Below are 24,715 nucleotides of genomic sequence, written 5' to 3' on the forward strand. Positions count from 1 at the left end.
TGCTAGTGAATCAGAGTTATAAATGGTATTAGAATAAACAGCAAATGGCCACACTCCTGATCTTTTTACAATGGAATGGCCGACTACGAACTAGCTAATATCAAACTAGCAGACTTAATCAAGTGATTACAAAAACTATCCTTTCTGATGACTGCAATCATGTTGTGTGTCAGTACAATTTAGTTCTTTGGTATGTTTCCTCCAATCCCCACCCATTGACCTCAATCATTATAAGGATGCCTCAATGTGATTATCCAATAAACATTTAAGCTTTTGGTATTTACAAATACCAGAGAATTTACCCAGTATTTTGCCATTGGACCACAATAAATCATAAGCTGCCTCTAGTTAATCAATTCCTGTCGTAAATACTTATCAATCGCTCCTTAAACTCTCTTTAGTAATCACTTCACATATCAAATTCCACAATCTCAGGATATAAACTCCCTCCTGTAATCTGACAGAAGAGAGACTGCAGATATTTGAAATTTGGATCAATATAGACAAAAATCTGTAGGTCAGGCAGCATCATTCTGGGCCGCAGCCCTTCAATCCATATTAGTTGTATTAGCATTCAACTTTGCACACTGTCTACTTGCAGGAATAACCACTGCTTGCCTCTTTTTCACTCTATCTTGCCTGTTTATTAATAGAAAATTGTCCTGTAATTATTTAGTCTTTATTTCATATTTTGAAGTAGTCTGTCTCTACCTTAAATGTTGCATTTTTAAACTCCCATTGTTATTTCTAGTTAATGCAGCCACCCATTCCTCTTCATTCTTGCTAATTGCAAAACTTAATTGCCAATCCTGATCTTTATACAGTCATTTCTAGGTACTCAGTAAATCTTGAACCTCTCCAATAATCACTGTGAAGAGTTCCTCCACTATGCTTCAGATGTGTATATTGCCGCAGATATATTATTGTTTTGACAATTTTTGGTATTTCAGTTCTATTATTTCTGCTTGTAATTCATTACATTTAATCCTTTCATTAAAAGGATCTTTGGTCAACCATACCTTTGAAAGTACCTTCACTTTCAGTGCCTCCACCAGACAAACTACATTAAAGTTTTATCAAGAGTTCCAGTTATCATTACCATTCGGACCTTGATACTGATACATGTGCAGCCTTTCCTATCCAAGAAATAGTCATGATCCATTTTAGTCAGAAAATGCGGATCCATCTAACATTACAAAATAACTTCAGCCAAATCTGAGACCACCAGCATTCTTCTTTATTAAAAGGTTTTTAAGCCCTGAAACCCCTTTTGCACATGATTCTCCCAATACGATGCATGAAATTGGATTCACACCACTTGGGAAAGCCACAAAAATGCTACTGAGAACCAATAAAAACCAGACCAACAATTCTTGCTTTCTATACATAGTGAAGAGAGGAATTAATTTGCTTCTTTTGTTTTTTTTAAAATAATTTTGACATTTCAAATATGACGATATTTTGTCATACTATGAAATAATACAATATTCATCAATAACATTAACACAAATCTAGAGGATCAAAAATTTCAGCCAGTCTTGCACTTTTCCACAATGAAACAACACAAACCAGTGCATATATCATATGGAATCAGTGGCAGCAACAAGTCAAAACACTGGTCTACATTCCTGAGCACCCTGCCACACCTTATTCCCCCAAGAACTTGTAAGTCACACAAAGCACTGAATAAGGAGTATGTACTAGATACATACAGTACATATTAATATTGTTGCTTGTCAATTTCATATGCTATTACAGATATTTCCTTCACACAAATCATAACTTTCGTTCTCAGTGTGTGATGGGAAAAATCAAAAGAAACATGGATCAGGTAGGAAAGTGAACTTGAGATACAGGAATAACACACAAAAATAATGCTGGAAGAACTCAGCAGGTCAGGCAGAGTCTTGGAGGAAAATGAACAATTGATGTTTCATCAGAACTGGAAAGGAAAGGGGCTGTAGCTAGAATAAAAAGGTGGGTGAGGAGCAAAAACTGGTAGGCAAGTCCAGGTGAGAGAAAAGGTAGGTGGTTCCCCACCTCTTTACCTTCACCCCCACCCCAGCCTACTGTCCTCTTTCAGATTCCTTCCTCAGCTCTCTGCCTGTTTCACCCATCACCTCCTGGCTCCTCACAACATTCCCCATTTCATCATCCCCTCCACCCCCTCCCTCCCCCTTTTTATTCTGGCTTTTGCTCCCTTCCTTTTCAGTCCATCAGCCCAAAACATTTGACTGTTCATTTCCCTCCAATGATGCTGCCTAACCTCCTAAGTTCCTCCAGTCTTCTGTGCATATTACTCCAGATTTCCAGCATCTGCAGAATCTCATGCCTGTGTCTGAGATACAGGATCAACCACAACCTTTCTGGATGGCGTAGCAAGCTCACCTACTCCAATTCTCCACAAAGGCATCATACTGATGACAAGCAACACACACAAAATGCTGGAGGGACTCTGCAAGCTAGGCAGCATCTATGGAAAAAGAGTACAGTCAACATTTTGAGCCAAGACCCTTCATCAGGACCTCTGCTGACATTGCCCTTGCGACACTTTACACTAACAATATCATACAGAGCATCACAGGATCAAAGTTTGGCATACAATTAGAACTTCAGACAAACCTTAAAACAAAGATGGTTGAGATATAGCAATGAAATTCCAGAGCCTGGAGTGACAAAAGGTGACAAAACATACAAACAAGGGGTTAGACATTGAGAACACCAAAGGCATCCAAGGGTTATATAGGTCAAAATAATGAGGAGGGATGAAGTCACAGTGGAATTTGAAAATAAGTGCCAATACAGTTCAGCAAGGACAAGAACAGTCGTGAGAATTATGCAAATTAGAATAGATACCCAAATTTTGGAATGCTTTCAATTCATTTTTTTAATATCTGAAAGGATGAGGCAACTGACTCTTAGTGTTTCTTTATTGTACTAACAGTGCCTGAATCATACTACCAGGCATGCTCTCCAGTATCCTTGGTTTTTGTAAAAAAAAATGCATGCTTCACCAGACAGATAAGTTGTTACCAGAGCTTCAAGTGGTAACGTTTAAAAATTCTAGAAAATATAACTAGCCAGCTAACAGAAAGCTTTGCAAGTTATCAGTACACTTCGCCATGAGTCACACACTTCGTCGTACTGCACTATCTTCTACTTAAAACTGGGTGGGGCTATATTGCATGCAGTAAAAAAAATCTTGAGGGTAAAGCACAGCAAACAGTTCACATGCCATTTTAACAAGTTAGAATAAAAAAAAATCTGCCTGTAGAACTCTAATGAAAAGATTTTACAATTTACACGCTCTTCGCCACCAAATCACCTATCAATTTGGAGGGCAAACTACAAATGAACTAGTATTGAAGAACAGACAAAGTTACCAACCGTATTCAATAAGCACGCTAGGATGCTTTCAGTATGATCTTTATAAGGCAACTCTGTCCTTTACCTAATTATATAAAATTACCAGTTGTACTTTCGTCGTCCATTCGCTTTTAGATGTTCTACTATAAACTGCAACAGAAAATACTTATTTCATGATTTTAACATTGCCCAAGGTTAAGAGACTCATATGCCATTCATAGAATTCTGAACACCTTTTTAAAAAAATATGATGGGAAGGGCACAGAGGAGTAGGGTGGGGGAGGGGCATAAGATAGCGACCGAATGGCAGAATAAGGATATTTCAATTCCTCCTTTTAAAAAAAATCTCTATTGAAACGATTGTACCAAATCAGAAAGACACCAAAACTATTTTAGTTCAGCTTTGTAAGTACGAAGGATATTAATTTTTTTTATTACATTAAGTAAACGCAGACTGCCATTTGAGCTGCTCTCCACATTCCGAGGATGCAATCAAACTTGAAGACTGCAGTCTTAGAAAACCATACCAAAAGAAAGGGAATTTGGACATGGATGAAATCATTTCAGCAAAAAAAAAGGACAGGAAGCTCGTGCAGCCGGGGAGACGGAAGCCAAGCCCATTATCTGCGAACTCTAACACTGAAGGTAGTTTCCATACTACCTGTCGTACCATCTGACTTTCACAAGTTAATAACCCAAAGATATTGGTACTGGGTACTTTAACACAGGAGTTCAAAATTTTAAAAAAATAAAATCGAATAGCTGGCAGATTTTAAAATGCAATTCTCAATATGGTGATGACTCAATAGAAGAAGCCTGTCGTTCAAACTTCCGCTTTTAGAAACGTTTAAATGAAATACAAGTCAGAAAGTTGCCTGTGGCGAGCGCGCCGGCCCAGCCGGTGTCTGATTCTTTTCCTGGTTTCACTCCCTTTTCCGACTCGCTCCTCAACTGACCGAAAACTTAAACATTAATTTTTACCTCTTACCTCCGCGATCCACGCGATTTTCCAGTGCCCTCTCTCCCTGTGGGATTAGGCGGTGTGAAAACAGCGAATTTTGCTTATGAATCGTGTATTTTTATTTTAAAAAAAGTAAAATTCAAGCCTTCCGCTGCTCGGCGTCCCTCGCACCGCCCGCCTCGCGCTAGCTCAGGCTCACACACTGGAGCTCGCGCATCAGCCGTCAGCTCAGCGGCCCAACCCCGCCCTGCCGACAACGTCCCGCACCAGCCCGGACGCTGCCCAGTAGGAAGACGGCCCACTTGAGCGACAGCGCTGCTGACGAATGGAATACGTCCGCCGCGCTCGCTGGCGTCCGTCAGATGCGGCCCCCGGATAGTGACCGGTGCCGCAGTGCTTTTGGCGCAGGATTTGAGCGACAGCTTGCCCAACCAATGCTGGCCGGCAGGAGAAGGATTGCGCGAAATGAAGCTATAGGCAGTTTCTGACTTGCTTTAGTCGAAATAAGGATCACCTTCATGCGGAAAAGAGATAAGCGTTGTCTTGACAAGATCAGCTACTTACCTTTTCTATTCGGTATGAAGGAATACATAAGCATAATAGAGATGGGTACTTGAATGCCGGCATGGACATGGTGGGCCGAAGGGCCTGTTCCTGTGCTGTATAACAATGACGTGGAAGCTTTCCGATGATGGCATGTTAGAAGCGCAGCTACTCAGATTTGAACAATTTCCATTCATAATGTATTTGTAATTTAAAAAAAATCCAAGATGCCAACTGTAGGCACCAAACTATATAACAGAAGGTACCAGGTCAATTAATAGAGGGCAGCATGCCACATTATTGGCAGATGATAGATAAAAAGATTTAAGTTATGTTTTGAAAGAAAGAAAAAGAGGTTAGGTAAAGCATTCTAGAGCTTTGCAATGCAACAGCCAAAAGGAGATGATAGCAGAATTAATAAATTGAGTAACACACACAAAATGGTGGAAGAACTCTACAAGTTAGGCAGCATCTATGGAGGGGAATAAAGAGTGGATGCTTCAGGCTAAGATCCTTCGTCAAGACCGGAAAAGAAGGGGGGGGGGCAGGAGTCAAAATAAGAAGGTGGGGGTGGGAGAAGTACAAGCTGGCAGGTGATAGGTGAGACCAGGTGAGGGGGAGGTGGGATGAAGTAAGAAAATAGCAGGGGATAGCTGAAAGGGGTAAAGGGATGAAGGAGGAGGATTCTATTAGGAGAGGACAGTGGACCAATGAAGACAGGGAAGGAGCAGGGGAACCTGAGTGAGGCGATGGGCGGTGAGGAGAAGAGGTGTGAGTCAACGGATTATTCCCCTCCATAGATTTTGCCTAGCTTACTGAGTTCCTCCAGCATTTTCCATATGTTGTTCAAGATTTCCACAGAATCTTTTGTACTTACAAATAAATTGGGTGATATTTTTAATATATAACACACATGCCTTCATATCAATGACAGCCAAAATCTGAACTAATTCATTTCACTGCACAACTCAATCCCAAAGCAAAACATTGTAGATGCTTAAATGTGAGAAAAAAAAATTAAAAATGACAAAACATTCACAGATAAAGAAAGAGTTAGTGTTTCAGGACAATAATCTTTAAGCATTAAGCATAACCTAAGCCTTTACGATCATTTTCCGTTTTATCCCAGATCTATTCAATCCTAGCAAGCTAAGTGCTGGTCCAGATATGCTTTGAATGAGCTGAGAGTTTCTGTCTCCTACCACTCATTTTCAATTTCCTAATAAGCCTTCCATTTGAAGCCAACTCTCCTAGGTATTCAATCCTTCCATTAAGAAAACAAATCTTCTGTTAGCTCTGCTTCGGCTTCTCATGATTTTGTACATCAATATTTAATCTTCACTCAGACATCTTTGTCCAAAATAAAACCACCACAATCTCAGTTGTTCCTCACAACGACAATTCTTCAACCCAATCAAAATTCTTGTAAACTCCTTCTGCACATTCTTTGATTCTATTCTTCCTGCAGTGCGCCAACCTGAACTGGACTTATTAGTAATACAAGAAGTTCTGCAGGTGCTGGAAATCCAAAGCAATATACACAACAGGTAGGAGGAACTCAGCAGGTTCAAGCAGCATTCACGGAAATGAACGAGCAGTCGACCTTGTAGCCAAGACCCTCCCCCAGGACTGGAAAGGAAGGGGGAAGACGCCAGAACAAAAAGGTGGAGGGGGGGGTGAGATGAAGGGAAGGAGGACATCTAGAAGGTGATAGGCGAAGCCAGGTGGGTGGGAAAGGTAAAGGGATAGAGAAGAAGGAATCTGTTAGGAGATTGGGCCATAGGAGAAAGGGAGGGAGGAGGAGCAACATAGGGGGGTGATAGGCAGGTGAGAAGAAGTAAGAGATCTGAGTGGAGAATAGAAGAAGAGAAAAGAAGAGAAGAGGGAGGGAAGGAGAAATCATACTCATGCCATCAGGTTGGAGACTACCCAGATGGAATATAAGGTGTTGCTCCCCCCTGCCACCCTGAGAGTGACCTCATCATGGCCCTAGAGGAGGCCAAGGACCGACATGTCAGAACAGGAATAGGAGTTGGAATTAAAATGTCTGGGCACCAGGAGGATCAGCTTTTGGTGGGTGGAGCAGAGGTGCTTGAAGAAGTGGCCAACAACAAACTTTCCTTCAATGTCAGCAAAACAGAAGAGTTGGCCACTGACTCAGAATTATTGATAAAGCACTACAGCACAGAAACAGACCCTTCAGTCCATCTAGTTATGCTGAACTGTTACTCTGCCTATGTCCATCAATTCACATCTAGACCATAGCCCTTCATAGCCAACCCATCCATATACTTACCCAAACTTCTCTTAAAGGTTGCAATTAAACACACATCCACCACTTCCACTGACTGCTCATTCCACACTTGCATCACCCTGAGTAAAGAGGTTTCCCTTAAATATTCCACCTTTCATCTTTAACCTATGACCTGTAATTCTATCTCACCCAACCTCAGTGAAAAAGCTTGCCTGCATTTACCCTATCTATATCCCTCTAATTTTGTAAACCTCTATCAAATCTGCTCCATTCTCTGATACTCCAGGGAATAAAGTCCTCACCTATTTCCCTATAACTAAGGTCCTCAACTCCCAGCAACATCCTTATAAATTTTCTCTATACTCTTTAAATCTTATTGATATTTTTCCTGTAGGTAAGTCTTATAAAACTGCAACATGACATCCCAACTCCTGTATTCAATACTTTCATTAATGAAGACCAGTGTGCCAAAAGTTCTCTTTTTGACCTGTCCACTTAAGGCCTATTTTGAAGAAATTATGATCTATTTCTCAGATTCCTTTGTTCTTCAGCATTCCTTTCTCAGTGCCTTACCATTCATCGTGTATGTCCTACCCTGGTTTGACCTCCCAAAGTGCAAAACCTCACACTTACCTGCATTAAATTCCATCGCAATTTTTCAGCCCATTTTTTTCAGGTGATCCAGAACCCACTGGAAGATTTGATAGCCTTCCTCGTTGCCCACTGTGCCACCAATTTTGGTGCCATCTGTAAATTTCCTGATCCCATTTACCATATTTTCATCCAAATCATTAATATAGATGACAAATAATAACGTACCAAACACCAACCCCTGTGGCATACCTCGAGTCACAGGTCTCCAGTCAGACAGGCAACCATCTACTACTACGCTCTGGCTTCCCTTGCTAAGCTAGTGTTGAATCCAATTTTCTCCTTCATCGTGAATGCCTACCAAACCTTCTGAACCAGCCTCCCTGAGGGACTTTGTCAAAGGTCTTGCTAAAATCCATGTTGACAACAGCCACTGCCTTTCCTCATCAACTCTCTTGGTAACTTCCTCAAAATAAGATTGGTTAAACATGACGTATCATGAACAAAGCCATGGTGATGATCTCTAATCAGGTCCTATCTATCCAAATTCGTATATATCCTGTCCCTGAGAATAACTTCCAACAATTTACCCACTAATGACTTCAGGCATACTGATCTATAATTTTCTGGCTAATTCTTAGTCTTTCTTGAACAACAAAACAACATTAGCTATCCTGCAGTGTTCCAGCACCTCACCTGTGGTTAATGATATTTTAAATACCTCTGTCAAGGCACCTGCAATTTCTATGCTACCCTCCCACAAGATCCAAGGGAAAACCTTATCAGGCCATAATTTACCCCAGGCCAGCAAACACCTCCTCTTCTGTAAACTGGATATGGATTACTTCAGGAAGTGGGGAAGAGCAAATGTTCCTGTCTTCATCAGTGGTTGAAAAGGATGAGAGCTTCAAATTCCTAAGAGTGAACATCATCAATAACATGGTCTAGCCCAACTACATTGGCACCATTGACAAGAAAGCTCACCAAAGCCTCTGAAGAAACTTGGCATGTCCCTGTTGACCCTTAATAATTTTTTATCACTCTACCATTGAAAGCGTCCAAGCTGGATGCATCGTGGCTTGGAATGGTAGCTGCTTTGCCCATGACCATTAGAAACTGCAGAGTGTTGCACAGCACATCATGGAAACCAACCCTTCCTCCATTGACTGTCTGTATTTCTTACTGCCTCAGTAAAGCAGCCAGCATAATGAAAGACCACACCCATCCCAAAATTCTCTCTTCTTCCCTCTCCTATTATACAGAAAATACAAAAACTTGAAAGCATATACCACCAGGCTCAAGGGCAGCTTCTACCTCAATGTTATAGGACTATTGAATGGTTCCCTGGTACGATAAAACATACTCTCAACTTCCGAATCTTCTTCATTGTGATCTTGTACTTTATTGCCTACATGCACTGCACTTATTCTGTAACTGCTACTCTTTATTCTGGGTTCTGTTATTGTTTTACCTTGTTCTTCCTCAGTGTACCATCTAATGATCTGATCCATATGAACAGTATGCAAAACATGATTTACATTGTACCAATTCCAATTCTATTTTAAACAATGGTACCATGTTAGAAGTTTTCTAATTCCCCAGCACACCACCAGCTTTTCTTGTTGACACCAACAAGATTTCTACAGCACATGTTCACATTTCAATCTCACAGCAGCGACATTATACAGGCATTGCATGCCCATGCAGAGGTTCATCATGTGGTGAAGCCAGGAATTTAATTTCATATTGTGCAACTCTGTTGAATTTAAGCTTAAAATCGTGTAGCTCATAAAAATTCACAGAACATTTAAACTCTAGTCTACTAACTCTTAGCTAAGCAGCTGTTATAGAGGTATACTGGCAACAACAGCATCAGTTTAAGATTGTGATTGACCAAACAGCCAATAGAACACAATGGCAGCATTTGTTGACGTGTTTACATTCTCTGGCATACATTTTGTGACATAATGAGTGTAAACCTATCAAACACAATGATGTAAAGTCCATTTCTTTCACTGCTTTTGAACAAGTAACTACTTACAAGCTGTTGATAAACAGTTCCTAATTAATGTTATCATCCTGGTAAAAATGATTGGAATGTCACTTAACCAGACAATAATCATAAAATGTGAAAGGACGTAGCTATTATTTATCCACAAGCACACCATTTCTAGTGCTACACAGTATTTGGGTAAGAGGGGGAAATAAATTAAGACCCTGATTCCTGATTGATGTTCAGTAATTTCCTTTTTGAAAAAATGCAGCATTTAAGTCAGATCAAGTTGTGTGTAGCTCCGCAGATTAATTCCAAAATGGCTACTCAAACATGGTGGAAACAGGTCTGCAGAGTCAGCTCAAAACGGAGCATTAATCAGCTGCTGGAGGTCATTAATAGCAGAATTATATTTTACCATGGCCAGAGGCATCCTTTGGTCTGTAGTTATTGCCAATCCATATTTAATGCAGAATATAGAAGAACATGCCAGAAACAACCTATGAATGAGGTATCAACTAAAAGAAGCTACCACTTTGGACTACAAATATGTTGAATAGTGAAAGCGGCCTGTAATAGACAGTTAAGTAAGATTACATTGGTTCAAATACAGCCTCTGCAGTCCTGCTTCAAGAATGATGTTGGACAATTAAGTAGATAATGTGAAAAGATTCCATGAACAGCTGTATAATTAATAACGAAAAAGACCAGCAAAAGAGCTCAAAACATTTGGACTTAAATAATGAGGAAACTAAAGAAGTTTGCTGGTGATTTTAAAAATGTTGGCAGTATGGTTAAGATAAAAGCTTTTGGCTGCAACAATGGATTAATTAAATAGGCATAAAGACATCTAATGGAATTTAAGATATAAACAATCTGAAGGAGGAACATCTGCAGGGGGTTGGGGAGGGAATTGTTTACATTTCAGGTCTAAATTGATTTGCTGAGCTTTTGCAGCAGATTATTTGTTACTCCACATTCCAGCATCTGCAGTCTCTTGTGCTTCAAAACAGAACTCATTCTGCATTAGTGTGAGTTTATTATTAGCAATAAAGCTTAAAGTACATTTATTATCAAAGTATGTATAAATTATACAACCTTGAGATTCGTCTCCTAACAGGCAGCCACAAAACAAGAAACCCAAAAGAACCCATTTAAAAAAATCCAACAAACACCCAATGTGCAGAGAGAGAAAAAAACAAATTGTGCAACAATAAAAACAAGCAAAGTTGCATTCAGAGCAAAAATGAGTCCATAGACACAAAGCCTGGAGCAGGCCCAATGCCACAGACTTAGCCTCAGTGCAGCAAAGGTAATTTATGATAAATAACCTTATGCAAAGAATTATATAGCCTCCTTGAAGAAATATAACAACCCTTTACCTTCTGGGAATCTCTGGTCCATTATTGCTCAAAGTGGAGAATGAGTATTCATAGTGGAACTGAGAACTTTCAGATCATGCTTCAGGTGGCAGAAAGAACAGGCCACGTCACAAATGACTATCCCCATATGTTGAAGCGTCTGGATTCGCACATTAACCTCAGTCTCGAGACAGGAGCAAGTCATCCCAGGGAGTAGCCTAAGAGATTCAGCGGGAATGCTGCATTCTTTAAGGAGGCTTTTAAATTGATGACCTTACTGGGAAAAGTTTGAAACTGAACATGTTTTAAGTTTCAGGGAGAGAGGGTTGGCAAGATCAAAGAGAGTGTCATTGATGAGACAGAAACCAAGTAAGATCCTAGTACTAATGCAATGTCATTAATCTGAAACATTAAGTATGTTTCTTTCTCCACAGCTTCAGCCTGGCTTGCTAAGAATTCCAGCATTTCTGTTTTTCTATCAGAATATTAGAATCATAGTAGAGCTTGTAGTAAAATTACACACTGTAGTACTGAGTATTGAAAGAAGCACCAGAGCTGGGATTTCCACCTTTTTCCAGCCAATTTTTCTCTCTCCTTCAATGAGTAGGTGGTTTGATGTGGTATTTTTCGTATTATGTGTTGTTTAGGGAAGTTGGCACCATACTATAAAAACAGAGCAGGCTGCAGAGAATTGCAGTTTGAAAACTGAAATCCCCTCTGGAAAACACGGATGACTGAAAACAACTAAATCATGACAACTAAAACACAATTAAATTTTGTGGAGTTACAATGCATCTTCTTCATCCAGAGAGAGAGCGATGAAGCATCTGTTTGTCAGTGGGGAGTATCAACAGATCATTTTCATCCACAGGGAATTTTGAACAATCAGTTTCATCCTGGAGATGCTTCTAAATATGCCAGTCTGAATGGTGATCTGCTGCCTGGTCCTAGGCTTCGGAAATTCCTCCATTAACATCTGTGGAACAAGGAAACCAAAGATAACACTTCAAATTGACCACCTTTTAATAAGAAGCCTACAGCAAGAGTTAAACGGCCAAAAAGCATTTTCATTTTCATTCTCTCTCTCTCTCTCTCCTGCTTTCCCCCCCCCCGCCCCGCTACCTTCTAGCTTGCTGAGAATTTTCAGCAATTTCTGTTTTATTTAATATTCCTTTCTTTTTAAATATTTTTATTAATTTTTCAAAATTACAAACTCAATAACAAAGTTGGTACAAAGAGATTAGAAAAATGTTCATCAACATATATAAAATTAATTTTAAGTAACATAGATATAAAAGACTTCCAAACTCATAATGAGATTAAACATTAAAAAAGAAATAAAAAGAAAAAAAATATATAAACAAAAAAAAACCCAAAAGAAAAAAAAGAAAAATAAACCCCAAGAAAAAAAACAAAACAGGGCTAGACCATCAGCTTATATCGGACATGTTCAATAATGTCGTTAACTCCGCTCCTCTCCTCATATAATTTAATATTCCTAGCAACTGCAATATTTTGATTTTACCGTAAAACCCATTTCCATGAGTAAGCTTTTGGTGACCTCTCCTAAAGCATTCTTTTTGTATGACAATGCTTCTGTGAAGTACCTTGGAATGCACATTGGAATGTTTTTGAATAATAAGGAAAAACATTTATTCCTGTCCTGATGAAGGGTCTCGGCCTGAAATGTCGACTGTTAATTCTTTTCCATAGATGCTGCCTGGCCTGCTGGGTTCCTCCAGCATTTTGCATGTGTTGCTTGGATTTCCAGCACTTACAGATTTCTCTTGTTTGAAATTATGGCTAATATTGTTTTCCCCTTACTTATTGTGAAATACTATGCCAATTTCTGTTTCTCCTGTTACACCCTAACCACTTCAGAACAGAAACACAAGAAAGTCTGTAGATGCTGGAAATCCAAAGCAACACCTGCAAAATGCTGGAGGAACTCAGCAGGCCCTTTTTCAGGTCTGAAAAGGAAGGGGGAAGATGCCACAATAAAAAGATCAAAACAAACTGGAGTTGTGGTCTGTATATTCAAAACTATAACAGAGCTTAACCCTGAGCTATTTGGAGAAATGATAGCCTGATTTGGGTGGCGGGGTGGAGATACATCTCTACCAAAGGAGGTATAAGGTGCTCCTTCCCTCCACTAGCCCACAGGTCAGCTTTGCGCAAGATGTAGCACCTGCTTAGCACCCCCTTCCCAATCAGAGTCATGTGAAGCCCTGGGAGCAGGTGGTAGATGGTTGTACGAGTGGCTGGTGCATATCACAAGTCCTGGTTGTGCGACCACTGATCCCAGACAATCTCTGAAGAGTATTAATAATGGTTGGGGTCATCAGTCACGTAAGGACACTGCCCACAAGAAGGCAATGGCAAACCACCTCTGTAGAAATAATTGCAATGAACAATCAAAGTCATGGAAAAACCATGATTACCTATGTCATGACATGAACACGAAGAAAGATTAGCCTGATGTCTCAGTCAAAGGTATTACAGACTTATACAGTATCCTAAGGATAGAACCTCATAACTATAAATGCATCTCACATCTTAATGCATTCTAGACCATTACCCAGTCAGACCTGAAGTTTGTAAATATTATTGTGCTTGTGATTAACCTGTTAAATGCTTCATGTATAATGCTTCACTTGTTCATATAAAATTTCTTTGTTTAAATCTTAGAGCATCATCATCATCAGGTGCCGTGCCCAGTTTGAGCTTTGACTGGTGTAGCCCACACACTCCTGTTTCGGGTCAACTGGATCAATTCACTGGTATTCATTTCCAATTCTCTGGCTGCTGTCTCCATCATCATTTGTCTTTGTCTTCCTCTTGCTTTCTTCCCTTCAATCTTTCCCATAATTACCATGCATTCTAACTCATCTTTCCTAATCACATGTCTAATGAAGTTACGTTGCCTTTTCATGATCTCACACATTAGTTCTCTTTTTGTGTTTGCTCTGTTCATGACATCTTCATTAGATATTTGTTTCGTCCATGATATTCTTTGCATCCTCCTCAAAAACCATATCTCTGCTGCTTCAATTCGTTTTCTCATGTTACTAGATATTGTCCAACATTCTGAGCCATATAACATAACTGGATAAACGTAACATTTCAGTACTCTGAGAGGGGTTGTCATGCCTAGTTTAGTATTGGTCAGTATACTCTTCATTCTCGTAAAGGTGTCTTTTGCCATCCCTATTCTTCTTTTGATGTCCATGTTGCACCTGCCATTGATGTCACCCAGCTTCCTAAGCAGCAAAAGTTCTGTACTTGTTTTATGTCTTCCCCGTTTATTCTCAGCCTGCAGATAGGATTCTCCTTTTTGGATGTCACCATACATTCTGTCTTTTTGCAATTGATAGATAGACCCATGTTTGCACTTTCTTCAACAATTATATCTCTTAAGTTTTGTAGTTCTTCCTCCGTACTTGCAATTAACACCGTGTCATCTGCATATCTTAAATTATTGATGTTTTCACCGCCAACTTTGATTCCCAAGATGTCTCTTATTTTTGTAATATTGTTTCACTGTACACATTAAACAAATCAGGGGAGAAAACACACCCTTGTCTAATGCCTCTCTTGATTTTCGTAAACTGACTCACTTCTCCATCTATTCTTACAGCAGCAGTTTGTTCCCAGTACAGATTTCTGATTAGGTGGAGGTCTTTCGAATCTAGATCTAGAGTTTTCTGTAATATTTCAAATAACTTATTGTGCTTCACTTTATCAAATGCTTTTGTGTAGTCGATAAAACAAACAAATCTTTTTGTATTTGAATAGTTCGTTCTGATAGTATCCTTAACATCAATATTGCGTTTCTTGTGCCTTTGTCTTTGACAAAACCACATTGTTCTTTACCTGTTTCAGCTTGTATCTTACTTTTAGCTCTTGTCATCAAAATTCTTAGAAGTATCTTGGTGATATGACTCATTAAACTTATGGTCCTATGTAATTCACACTCTATTGCTCCAGGTTTCTTAAGAAGAATAATAAATACTGATTTTTTTCATCTCTTCTGGTAATATTCCAGTCTCATAAATGTCACTGATTAAATCAGTAAGTTTTTCAATTCCATAATCCTCAAGGGCGATAATTTGTTCTATTACAAATTCATCAGGACCTGCTGCCTTATCTTAGATAGGAGTGGTAATTCATTTATATTAAACACATTTATACTATGCCTTATTTCTTAGCAATATTTTTGAAAGATTATCTCTGAAAAGCATCCTGACATTTATGGTGTTCTCTTTCTCTCTGGGATCCCCATGATCAAACATCATTACTCCAGAATGCAATATGTCGTGAAATTTATTGACTTTGTGGCACCAGTATAATGCAATACATAATAATAGAGAAAAAAACTGTGAAATAAAGTGTGCGTGTGTGTGTGTGTTCAATAGTTACATTAAACAAGTAGTGCAAGAATAGAATTTTAAAAAGTTATAAAGTTGTGTTCATGGGTTCAATGTTCTTTCAGAAGTCAGATGGCAGAGGGGAAGAAGCTGTTCCTGAATTGTTGAGTGTGTGCCTTCAGGCTCCTGTACCTCCTTCCTGATGGCAGCAATGAGAAAAGGGAATGACCTGTGTCAGCATTTTACCAGAATAATGATTAGATAGGAAAAACTGGTGATGAGTTCATTATGTTTACTGTAAACTCGTTGAAATCTGAAGCTGGAATTTGACAGTCTTGCTTCACATGGAGGATGGAGAGATATTTGATACTTAGTCAGATAATAAATAATAAACATTCTTCAAATTGGCCAACAACTTACTGTTTATGTTGGTACTTTTGCAGAATTCTGATACGGAACAGAGAAAGCCCCAGACTGTTTTTATAATTGGTGTCACATTAACCAATCCCAGCTAGGCTAGTTGATGAATGGAGTGTTACATTTTTATGTAGTATCTATTGGCTGGGTGAACAAATGCCAGGGTTTTAGCTCCCAAAATATTGCACTGTCATTGCTGATGGAAAAATGTATGCAAGCTAAAATTAGGAATAGATGTAAACAGAATTGACTACGTCACCCGCTAGGAGCAAATTTCTGTGACTGAAACCCAGTGATTGCTGAGACAAATGGGCCTGCTGCCGAACCTGTTCTTGATCTTACTTAGCCAATCACAAAGTATTTACCAAATATTACAGCCCCGTCCAATTTTCTGTGATCCCCTAAGTGGTCATTCAAATTCTGCTTCTGTTTAGATTCAGATTGTTTATTGAGCATAGTGATTGACCAACTTGAGAAAATCTGCAGATGCCAGAAATCCAGAGCAACCCATACAAAATGCTAGAGCAACTCAGCAGACCAGGCAGCATCTATGGAATTGAATAAACCGTCCTGATGAAGGGCCTAGGCCCTAAACGGCAACTGTTTACTCTTTTCCATTGATGCTGCTTGGCTGCTGAGTTCCTCCAGCATTTCTGCTCTCTAGTATTGCAAGTTACTGCTCGATAGCACAGCGACTGGTCATGGCAAGAGACTCACATGGCAGGGTTATTAGGCTTGTCATGGCTCAGGAATGACAATCGCTGGGCAGCCTCAATTTTGTGGAGCAGTTGGAATCTGAAGAGGCTAGGGTGGGCCACAGATAGCAGGAGAATTGCAAGGGAATGAAAGAGGAAAGCTGGGAGGGAGGGAGACTAAGGTAGAAGGATTGAAGGAGGGAGGTGATCATGAATGTGCCAAGTGAGAGAGGGTGATTGAGGGGAAGTTCATGAATTTATGCAAACATGTATGTTTGAGTCAAGGGATATGGGGAGAAGGCAGGAACAGGGTACTGATCGTGGATGATCAGCCATGATCACAGTGAATGATGGTGCTGGCTCGAAGGGCCGAATAGCCTACTCCTGTCTATTGTGTTGGGGGACTGATGTCAGAGTGTATCCAATGTGGTTGAGAATGTACATCCATCCAAACAAGCAAAGTGTGGATGGATACATTCTCAATGCAGGCAAATGGAATCACTTTAGATAGACAAAATGGTCAGCATGAACTTGGTGGACCAATGGACCTGTTTATATGCTATACGACTCTATGACAATGACTTGGTTGTGTACACAGTCTGTGCAATGGAGAGCCTAGTTGCTTCCTGCTCTCTTGAAAGTCTTGGACATTCTTGCCATTGGACCAAGACCTCACTTTGTCAAGGCCACGTGGTTGCTGTTCCACAAAGGCCACCCCTCACTAAACAAATTTGCATACAGTTATCTTAACACTCCTTAAAAATAGAGTGAAAGCAAGTCTTCTTTGATCGTAAGAGACTTCGAAAGAAGGCATTTTAGTGAGAGTCTCCAGCTTCATTGGACACAGGCAAGAAAAGTACAAAAATAAACTGTAGCTATAGATAGACACAATGTCATAAAAATAAGAAGTTAATATTTAGAACACAATGATTTTCTGCTAATTCATATTTAATTTCTAGTCACTAGATCCCAATAGAATTTGCTATGACTGGGGGAAGGGATTTGAATGGTATGGTTTGTAAGGGCATTGCTGTTTCAGGCTTCGGGAAGGATTCCAGACTGTTTGAAGACTCAAGCTGCCTGCGTATTTCTGTACAGCGATACAATGTTTAAACATTTTCATTCCTGGTCCTGCCCCCACTCCCAGTGGATTCAAAACCACATCACAAAGCAATCCGCCCCCACAATTCCCAACACATACTTTGCTCTTAAACTGTTGAGGTGAAATGTAAAATAAAAACTGAAGCAATTTTTTTCTATTTAGTATTTAAAAAGAAGCCCATTGATGATAAAACACCCTTTCACAGGGAACCACTGAAAGTTCATTTATTGTCCGTGTTACTGAAACATACAGTGTGGAAGTTACGTGGTTGATTCACAGGCCTTTGGCGGATTTGAACATCTCAGCAGAGTATGGCAGCAAAAATCACTCAACTAACGTCGATTTCTTTAAAAAGAAATGAAGGTAAAGTTAGCTTGGTTTCCTCACCTTCTATGACTTAATCACTGTCTTATGATGTCTGCCAGAGAGTGGCAACATATGAAGTTTCATCAGCTGGTTAGATCTTGCCTGAGATGTTTGCTGTGGACCAATAGCTTGGCAACATTCCTATTCAAAATTTACAAGCTCGTACTTGAAGTATGTCTGCTTAGAAATGTCCTGTGGAACTATATCCAACATGAATCAGCACATTCAAAAGAGCAGGAAGAAAGGTTAAGAGATGTGCATGTTATATGCAATAGTTTATTCAGGTTTCATTGGACAGACTCAAGATTCTTGCCAATATTTAGTAAGATGAGCAGCTTCTTCAGAAAGCAATTACTGTACTTTCATGCAGTACCATAAATTATTAGTCTAAATGCCAACTCTACTTTCCTGTCAGCAAAACTCTCACTAATGCTAAGTGATCTTGATTGTAGTTAGCACAATTTTGCATTGAGCTGGTAAGTTTTAAATGCCACTGAGTGACTCAGATATGTACCTAATCATCTGCAAACTGTTTTATGGCTTGGTTTACAGACAGCAGACAGCGGCTGTCAGTTATTCAGATTATTACATTCTATTTCCATACCATTTTAAAATTATTTTTTTGTCTTCCAATTTTCTTTACGTAGTAACTTACAAGTCAAACATGTCCAATCTCTAGCTTTCCCATTTCAACTGCTCCTCAGTTAATAGAGCTTCCAATTCAGAGTCAGGTTATAGGTGCAAGCCTAATCCAGAAACTTGAACACAACAATCTACACCACAACTTCAATCCATTGTTGAAAGAGTGTTGCACTATCAGAGAAGCTGCCTTTCAAATTAGAAGGTAGGAGGTAGGCCTTCTTTCACAGGAGGTTCTAAAAAATCCCACACCAGAACCTGTATTGTTTGGCACCATGCTTTTGTGTGTTGGATGATCTAATTTCAAAAAAAAATTATGAAAACTGTATCATCCTGCACTCAAGCCAGCACAGCGGCTTCTAACATTTCCAATTTATGCCAGGGAAGAGTTTATTCATCATTTCCAATATATGTCTGGACGTTACTTCTATAACTTTTAAATGTGCGTGCATAGCTTGCACTATTCAAGGATGACTCATGTTAGATCAGGTTTATGAAGTATGCATCAGATGAACATAAAGAATGCATTTCTGATCAAGTCCCAAGATGATGTTGGGATTCCATCACAGACTGGTCCCCTTCATGGTAGGTACCCCCTTGAAACTTCTTTAAGTGCAACCTTCTGAACACCCAGGTTTACAATCCTCTCCCAAAGCAACTTCCCCTAAATCACCAAACACTCCAGTTCCAACCACTGTTTACACTAACCACTGACTAGTAATCCAACACCCTCATTCCCCTGATAACCAATACTATTCTCAATCCAGTGATATTATCCACCATTTTGTGATTCCATGCCGGACTACAATGTACATCTCCCACAAGTTATTCTATCTACACCAACTATAAAGGCTAATCCCTGACTACAAAGCTTAACCTAGAAATCAAATTCAAATCACACCCCTCTCACCACCCCCACCGTAACTACCCTTGCCAACCATGGCACTTTGTTGAAGTCATCACCAAAAGTCAACAACGTGCACCAAGACCTCACTGGCCTGTTAGTGAGAAGGGCTCTCCCCATAGGATCTTTCCTACACAGATGGAGTTTCACTCTTAGCACAAGCTGTCCTTGAGACAGCTGTGATGCAGACAAGACAACTGTCCACCTTCCTGTGGATTATGCCAAGGAGGTTTAGAAAAGGGTGCAAGGACTCTCGTTGAGTTTATCCCAAGAAACTGTGTAACTGAGGATTTCCAAGGTCTCAAAGACAAACACGAAATGCTGATAGAAAAACCAACAATCTGTAGGAAGATACACCTTAGTTTTCCAGTGCAAATAGATATCTATGAAGGAATACAGCTTATAGGCACATTCTAGGGTGCAGAATTATGTGCTGAAGGAAACAGTGAAGCTCGGTGCAGCCACTGCAAAGTCTGTGAGGAAGGTCTACGTCCTAAGGTCCTATCACCATTAGACACTGAAGTGCTGGGTCCAATGCAACGTGACTGGCATTGGTGCTTTGTAAAAAGAATGTACTGATTTAGCGGCACTATAGATGTATTTCCTGTGGTATATTTTTTGAAATAAACAAAATCATGGTAATTGTATCCACGCTACTCACAATCCTCCGCCATTGACCACCTAACTCCTCTTTGCTGAACCAATATTAATCCAGCTGACCTGTGGCTGATAACTGATCAGCTCCAAATCCCACCTTTCCACAACCCCAGGACTACACTGCCTTTTTGCTTCTTTAACCCTGGCTCAGCTTCTCCAGCCTAGAATTCACTAGAACATTTGGTACATGCAGTTGCACTCAACATCAGTAAAACCAAGGAACTGATTGTGGACTTCAGGAAGGGGAAGTCAGGAGAATACACACCAGTTCTCATCAAGGAGTCAGCAGTGGAAAGGATGAACAGCTTCGAGTTCAAGGGTGTCAGTATCTCTGAAGATCTATCTTGGGACCTCAATACAATTATGAAGGAGGCATGCCAGTGGCTATCTTTCATTAGAAATTTGAAGGGTTTGGTATGTCACAAAAGACTGTAGCAAACTGTAATATGAAGAGCATTCTGACTGGTTACATCACTGTCTGGTATGAGGGTTCCAAGGTAAAGGATTGGAAAAGCTGCTGAGGGTTGTACACTTAGCCAACTACATCATGGGCACTATTGCCACACCCTTGGAGATGTTTTCAAAAGGCAATATTCAAGAAGGCAGCAGCATCATGCAGGACCCTCACCAAAAAGGACATGCCAACTTATCATTACCATCAGAGAGGAGGTACAGGAGCCTAAGAATGCACACTCACTGTTTTAGGAACAACTTCTTCCCCTCCAGAGATTTCTGAACAGCCATGAGCCCATGAATACTACTTCACTATATTCCTCTCTCTTTGCACTTTTTTTAATATAGTTTCGTAATTTATAGTATTTTTTTTATATTTTACACTGTACTTCTGTCACAAAAGAGCAAATTTCATGACATGTCGGTGATAATGAAGCTGATTCTGAGCAAAAGCCCATGAGCATGTAAAGCTAATTCTGAATCTTCTAGAGACATGCCACTCAAACAGAGCAATCTTTATCCCTTCACATACAAACAGAGTGATTGCCTTTAGAAAAGCAGAACAACTTCTAGACACCCGGGCGCTATTTGAAGAAGACTTGAGAACTCTGTGTCCAGGCCAATATCATGGGAATTAGAAGAAAGCAAGTCGCTTTCCGCATTCCCCACATTACAGCAGTGACCACACTTCAAAAGTAAAGTTATTCCTCAATTTATGAAAAAAAGATGTATTCCTGGGAAATGTTTCATGAACCAAAAATTTGCAGATTATAAAGGCTGGACAAAATGTATCACAGAATTCCTGTCCCTGGAGTGTGGCATGCTATCGGTGAAAAATGGCTTCACAAATGAAAGACACATAATCCAAAGAATCCATGCCTTTAGAATGTTAATTCATAAAATTAAACATTCATAAATAGAGAAATTTCCTGAAAACAATTTGGGACCTTCGGAAAAAGGTGAAAAGGTACCACATAATTGAAAGAACTTGCCTCTTCTTCAGAAGATACTGAATCTCTACATGGGTAATACATCTTTAAATTTGGAAGCAAGGGAACAACTATCTGAACCCCATTGTTAACTCAAATGACACTAAAACACTTCGGCTGTCAGAATCACACATCGGCAAATTCACACTTCTCTGCTTAGTGCATCCACTAGACAATTGACACAGGATTTCTAATTGAGGCTTGAATCATTTGTATTAGTGCCCGGCAGCTGAGTTACATGAGAAACACAACTGGCTGCTTCTTCTTCTTCTTCTAGCTAAGGTTTTATTGTCTGTTTAGTAACCGACTGGAAATATCATGATCTGGGTAAACTTTGGGGACCTGGTTCAGTATCACCAAAGCAGAGATCTTATTTCATTTATTACAGCTTGCAGCACAAGTCATTTGTCCCAATAGCTGTTGACCCCAAACTTACTTTATGAAAGCCAGTATCATAATGTTCAATTTCTCTCTTATAGTTATCAATGTAACATCTGCTTAAGTCAAATAGTTACCTTCACCTCAGTAGCCAGGATTAATGAAGGACAAAATTATCTTGTGGTGTGAAGCCAAAAACAAAAGGAATTAACACCACCTAAATTAGGGAGGCAAAGAAAGCCGCCATTTGGCCCACCAGAAACTGACAGAGTGACTTCCCTGTAGAAAAGCTTATCAAATTCCTAGATACCTTTGGCACTATTTTGAAGAGCTGAGGATTTAGTCCAGACTAATAATGTGGAAGCTAGTAGTGTGAAAATTGCTTTCCACACTTCCCATATTTCAAATGTCCATAATGACTGTCACACATGCTCTTACACTTATCCTACGCTAATCCCATTTCATTCTTCACACATTCCCTTCGACCTCAGCTCCAAATCTACCACCTACCTATATGCAGTGGACAATTTACCACAGCCAATTATCCTACCAGCAGTGAGAGGAAACCAGAAAACCATGAAGAAACTCATACTGTCACAAGAAGAATGTGTAAGCTCTGTATTGAGAGCATCTATGGTCAGGATGGAACCTAGGGCGCCGGAGCTTTGAGGCAGCAGCTCTTCTAGATATACCATCCAAGTCATTGCTAGGGGGCCTGCAAATTTAAATCGTCAGTCCTGATTTGCATGTTGGCTGTTCAGCCATTTCAGATAGCATGTAGCATCTTGCTGGTGGGGCAAAGTATCCAATCATCAGTCACTAGCACCAAGACAAGACAAGACAAGGCAGCAAAATAGAACAGGGTATATGTTACAAGTGTCTTTGAGTCATAGAAAAGTACAGCCCAGGACCAGGCCCTTCAGCCCATCTAGTCCATGCCAAAAGCATTTAAACCGCCTATTCTTATCTACCTCCATAGCCCTCCATACCCCTATCCATGTACCTATCCAAACTTCTCTTAAGCATTGAAATCAAGCTTGCATGTACCACTTGTGAATTGAATTGACTTTATTACTTACATCCTTCATATACATGAGTAAAAATCTTTACATTACATCTCTGTCTAAATGTACAATTATGGTAATTTATAATACATATTATGTACAACAGGTTAGTCAACATAACATAGAAATATGGTTGTGTCAGCATGAATTAAGCAGTCTGATGGCCTGGTGGAAGAAGCTGTCCCGGAGCCTGCTGGTCCTGGCTTTTATGCTACAGTACCATTTCCTGGATGGTAGCAGCTGGAACAGCTTGTAGTTGAGGTGACTTGGGCCCCCAATGATCTTTCGGGACTTTCTTATACACCTATCTTTGTAAATGTCCTGAATAGTGGTAAGTTCACATCTACAGATGTGCTGGGCTGTCCGCACCACTCTCTGCAGAGTCCTGCGATTGAGGGAAGTACAGTTTCCATACCAGGCAGTGATGCAGCCAGTCAAGATGCTCTCAATCGTGCCCCTATAGAAAGTTTTTAGAATTTGGGGGGGCCATACCAAACTTCTTCAACCATCTGAGGTGAAAGAGATCCACGTGAGATCCTCGGTGATGTGTATGCCAAGGAACTTGAAGCTGTTCACCCTCTCAACCCCAGATCCATTGATGTCTATAGGGATTAGTCTGTCTCCATTCCTCCTGTAGTCCACAACCAGCTCCTTTGAGCTGGCAGTTCATTCCACACTCTTATGACCTTCTGAGTGAAGAAATTTCCCCTCATGCTCTCCTTAAACTTCTCAACTTCCACTCTTAACCCATGACCTCTGGTTGTAGTCTCACCCAACTGCAGAGGAAGAAAGTCCTGTTGCATTTACCCTACCTATGCCCCTCATAATTTTGTATACCTCTCAAATCTCCTCTCTACTACTTCTAGAGAATTCAGTCCTAACCTATTCAATCTTTCCTTATAATTCAGGTACTCCAGACATGGCAACATCCTTGTAAATTTTCTCTGTACTCTTTCAACCTTGTTTATATCTTTCCTGTAGATGGGTGACCAAAACTGCACATAATACTCCAAATCAGGCCTCATCATAACATCCTAACATAAAATCCCATCTCCTGTACTCCATACATTGATTTATGAAGGCCATGTGCCAAAAGATTTCTTTATGACCCTATATACCTGTGACACCACTTTCAATGAATTATGGACCTGTTTTTGTAAAAATCACCTACTACAACAACCTTAAAAAAGTCTGTGATCTCTTTACAAATTTGTTCCTCTAAATCCCTAGGATTGCTGGGTGGTCTGTAATATAGGCCCATTACTGTGGTCATACCTTTCTTAGTTCTCAGTTCCACCCGTAATGCCTCATTAGTCTTTCTCCAGTCTTTCCTGATGGAGCACTGCTGTGACATTTTCCCTGACTAGGAATGCATCCATCCTCATTTAATCCCTCCCACTCTGTCATGTCTAAAATGATGAAACCCTGGAATACTGAGCTGCTAGTCCTGCCCCTCCTGCAACCAAGTCTCACTGATGGCTACAATGTCAAAATTCCAGATGTTGATCCATGCCCTGAGCTCATCCGCCTTTCCTATGATACTTCTTGCATTGAAATATATCCAGCTCAGGACACCGGTCGCACCACGCTCAACCATTTGATTCCTGACTTTGTC

The 24,715-nt window shown here is 40.0% G+C and overlaps 1 protein-coding gene across 3 annotated transcripts in view; it reads right to left on the reverse strand.

Annotated features, from left to right (window-relative positions):
* Nucleotides 1-4,550, reverse strand: part of LOC140204872 (myosin-9-like) — a 102,949-nt gene extending 98,399 nt beyond the window's left edge. For 2 of the 3 annotated variants that reach the window (XM_072271762.1, XM_072271760.1), the window contains exon 1: nucleotides 4,355-4,550. The gene's annotated coding sequence lies outside the window, so the exon portion shown is untranslated. Of the gene's footprint in view, nucleotides 1-4,347 lie in introns of all 3 variants that reach the window. The other variant, XM_072271761.1, reaches the window with a different exon arrangement.
* Nucleotides 4,551-24,715: the final 20,165 nt, after the last annotated feature.

The sequence above is a fragment of the Mobula birostris genome, chromosome 11 (genome assembly GCF_030028105.1).
Source record: "Mobula birostris isolate sMobBir1 chromosome 11, sMobBir1.hap1, whole genome shotgun sequence".
Taxonomy (NCBI): Eukaryota; Metazoa; Chordata; class Chondrichthyes; order Myliobatiformes; family Myliobatidae; genus Mobula; species Mobula birostris.